This window comes from Fukomys damarensis, unplaced genomic scaffold, assembly GCF_012274545.1.
Source record: "Fukomys damarensis isolate Sample0158 unplaced genomic scaffold, DMR_v1.0_HiC HiC_scaffold_23, whole genome shotgun sequence".
Lineage (NCBI taxonomy): Eukaryota > Metazoa > Chordata > Mammalia > Rodentia > Bathyergidae > Fukomys > Fukomys damarensis.
In genome coordinates, this window is record NW_022900935.1 from 4,668,516 (window position 1) to 4,672,717 (window position 4,202).

The following is a 4,202-nucleotide window of genomic DNA, read 5'->3' on the forward strand; positions in this document are numbered from 1 at the left end:
GTGCTTACCTAGCAGGCACCAGGCCCTGGGTTCTATCTTCAGAACCACAGAAACAAAGCAAGAAAGCAGAAAAAGAAAATGTGTCTAATAATGAACAAATTCACTAACCAAACATAACAGAAAATCATTCTGTTCATATATAGAAACTTGAAACTTGACATAATGGTCAAGTGGACCTCTGAGGGGAAAAAGAGCATGTTTAATTAACACTGCTATGATAAATGGACATTGTCAGGAGCAATTCTATATGATTTGGGGGAAAAATCATTTCACAATTAAGTCATATTTCCGTTTTCAGTCTACAGGCCAGCTAGCTCCATCTTTGCCTGGGTCAGTGGTTCCGTGACACTGTGATGCTGCAGGGCACGATTACATCATCTGGAGACATCCTGGGAGGAGCCAAATCTTCATCGGCAAATCCTCATTGTTCTAGGATCATGTCACCTGCCCTCTGAGTCACTGGTACTTTTGTTTCTTTTTTTTTGAGACTGGGTCTCACTATGTAATTGAGACTGACCTGACCTCGCTCTGTAGCCCAGGCTGGTCTGGAACTCACGGTGATCCTCCTGCCTCAGCCTCCCAAGTGCTGGGATTATAGGTGTTTGCCACCATGCCCGGCTGGTAAGATATGGCAAGCTCGGGGTCTGGGGTCTGCGGTCTTTGCCACCCAGAGCGGCACTAATCAGGCCAAAGCTCAGTTTCTTCTCTAAATCTCATTCTCTGTCTATGTATTACTTAATCTACTTTGTGCGTGGCTCAAAGGAAATTAGAACCTGATGCAAGAGGTTCTAGTGATGTCCCCTTTCTCTGTTCCCTACAGGATATGAAAGAAAATGAACTGGAGCCTTGCCTTAAAACAGAATCAATAAAGCTGGGCATGGTAGCACGCACGTGATCCCAGAATTAGGGGGGTGGGTGAGACCTGGTCTCAAAAGAAGAAAAAAAAATTTTTTTCTTCTAATGAATGAAAGACTTAAAAGCAAAAAGCAAAACTTTAAAAGTTTTCCAGGTCGGGTGTGGTGGCGCACGCCTGTAATCCCAGCACTCCAGCACTGGGGAGGCTGAGGCAGGAGGATCACTGTGAGTTCGAGACCAGCCTGGGCTACACAGTGAGTTCCAGGTCAGTCTCAACTACATAGTGAGACCCTGTCTCAAAAAACAAAACAAAACAAAACAAAAAAAGTTTTCCAAAGACATCTTTGTAAAAGTCTTCTTTCTCATGGACACATGCAACAGCTCTGCTCTTGCCTGGGGCTAGAATCACAGACTGTGGAGCCCGACACACACCTTATTTCACTAACTCTGGCTACATTGGCATCCTGAAGTCAGCACCAGTTTTGAAGTCCCAGTAGCAGCACAAGAGGGTCCACTCCCCGCTCGGTGTTCCAAGTGTTTACCATTACCGATTTCCTCTTCTTACCAATTTTTGTTTGTTTGTTTTTGTTTTGTTTTTTGAGACAGGGTCTCACTATGTAGTTGAGACTGACCTGGAACTCCATGTGTAGCCCAGGCTGGTCTCGAACTCACAGCGATCCTCCTGCCTCAGCCACCTGAGTGCTGGGATTACAGGTGTGCACCACCACACCCGACTCTCTTCTTGCCATTTTAATGTGCGTAAAGTGACATCTCATTGCCTTCATTTTATTTCTGAGACTATTTATTAAGGAAGAAGCTGACTGAACACTTCCTGGCTGTCTGAGTTTTCCCTTCTGTGAATTGCCTGTTCGTACCCTCTGTCCACCTCCCCATCCCGCCTCCTGTCTTTTACACTTGACCTCAGCCAAAGGGCGGAGAAGCGATAGCTCCCTGTCTTTTACTTCTCCATTTCTCCTGGGCTCTTTCCACTGTCATTCTATTAATTCGTTATTATTGTTCCACTATTAAAAAGGCTTCTTCCAGGGCCAGGGATTTAGCTCAGCAGTTTGGTGGCCTGCCTCGCAAGCGCAAGGACCCGAGTTCGATCCCCGGTACCACAAGAAAGACTTCTTCGGTTTTTCAACTCTTTTAGATTTGTCCTCAAACTCCGTAACTGAACAAGTCTTCACTTTCGCATGGCTGAGTTTGAAGACTTAAAAGTTTGCATCAAAGTTCCTTCCACCCCCACTTCTTGTGTTAAGCTTTTGGCCTGCTTTCTATTGGAATACTTGTCGTTTTTACTGGTTTTAGGAATTCCTGATATGATACAGATCCTAATCCCTTTGTTGTGGATGACAGAGTTAGAACAAAGTGAACCACAGTCAGCCAGATTCGAGCCCAGTTTATTATAGCCGGTGGCCAAATAGGGTCTAGGGCCCAGAAAGTTCCCTCAGCAGTGGGAAGCGGTTTGATTTCTCCTTTTAAATCATGCTTTCCGCTGGGCAGGGCTCAGGGGAGAACAAACCGAATCTTACAGAAGCAGAACCAGGCCAGGTTCGTGGGGTAGGGGGGTGGTACAAGGAAGTTTCACACACACTAGGTGAGCTACAAAACATCCTGCAACTGTAGCAAGTTTACTGCCAAGCAGGATGTGGGGCTTGTGCGTGCTTTTGTTCAAGCACAGGTACAAAATGGCATTGCCGCACAAGATGGAGTCGGGCTGGCTATCACACCTCCAGGGGGCGCTCACTCCTTCTTGGTTAGCCCTGTCCCTGAGCCGTGCCACACTCCCATGCCCAGGGAATGCTGGAGTAAGGAAACCCTGGGTATTGTCCACTTAGCTGGGTGATTTTGTAGGAGCTCTGACAGCATTTTCTTTCTTTTTCTTTTGGTACCGGGGGTCGAACTCGGGTCCTTGCACTTGCGAGGCAGGACACCGAACCGCTGAGCTAAATCCCCTGCCCCTGACTGCATTTTCTAGGCCCGCTATGCCCAGCATGAATATCCACCCATCCTGTAAGACTCCTGCCAGCCTCCTGTCCTCTGCAAAGCTTTTCCCAACTCCCTGTCCCCTGCTCCTTCCCGACAACTAATTATCTGGAATGGTCACAGGACCCGGAACACAATCACGGGTCACATGTTTTGTTTTACACCTGTCTGTCACCATCTCTGTCTCCTTTACTAGAGTGTGAGCGCCCAAAGGCAGGTACCAGACGTCATCCACCTCCCATCCTCTAGCACCCAGCACAGGGCAGGACACACAGCATTCGTTATACTATGAGTGTCCACTTGTTAACAACGCAGGCAGACTCTGTGCCAAGAGCTTTGTTTCTACCGTCTCAAAACTCCTAAAAAGTAGTGCCATGGACTGACACAAACAAAATTCAGATGAGCTTAAACTAGAAGTAAATTCACTGGCTCAATGAAAGGAAAAATCTGGACGGATGCCTTCAGGCATGGTGGGATCCAGATGCTCTGAGAACAGCCAAGTTCTTACCACTCTTCCAGCTCTGCTATGCTCTATCTGGCTTTACTTTGCAAATGAGCTCTCAGCAACAGTTGCATCCTCTTAGCTCGCCGCGCAGTGGGGTATGCCAACGCTCTCACTGATTCGGCAGAAAAGTGAGGCATCTGATTGGCTCTTCCCAGCTGCATCTGCTGACCAGGGCTGCAAGGAAAGTGAATGGCAGTCGGACAGATCGGAAACTTTTCTGAGCAGGTCCCCCGGCCCACCATGGGAAGGTGCTACCATCACACCACGGTATAAGAGGAGAAAGAGGAGTACAGAGAGCTGGCAGGGCCAGCTGCCTAGATGCACAGAGGGTAACAAGTGGCCAAAGGAGGATTTAAGCCAGCTGGTCGGACGCCAAAGCCTATGCCCCTCCCCAGCGCATTGTACCAGCTCCCCCTGAGTTCTGGGATGGACAGCTGCCCAGGGTCCCAATGGCAAAGAAACGCAGGTCTTCGGTCTCTTTCTGAGTCTCTGATCTCTGTAAGCGCGAGTGTTCTCGGCAGTGAAATATGAACGAGCACAGTACCTACCTATCTTGTAGTGAGATTAAATGAAACAATGCGCTCAGCATGGGGTCCGTGTAATTGTTCACACAATGAGTAATTGAGCAAACGGCACCTAGACTCTAACATGGAGATTCTGCCTGGGTGGTTTCTCTCGTGGACAAAAGGCTTGGGGCCAGGGGTTGTGGAGGATTTGGGGCCCCTAATAATCTCCACCTCACTAAAAGCATTCATCTTGAATACTCCTATTCTTCAGGCTGGGCAATTAGCTTTCCTTTTTTTTTTTTAATATATATAAAGTGGAAATAAAAGCATGTTTAGAAAATGCTGAT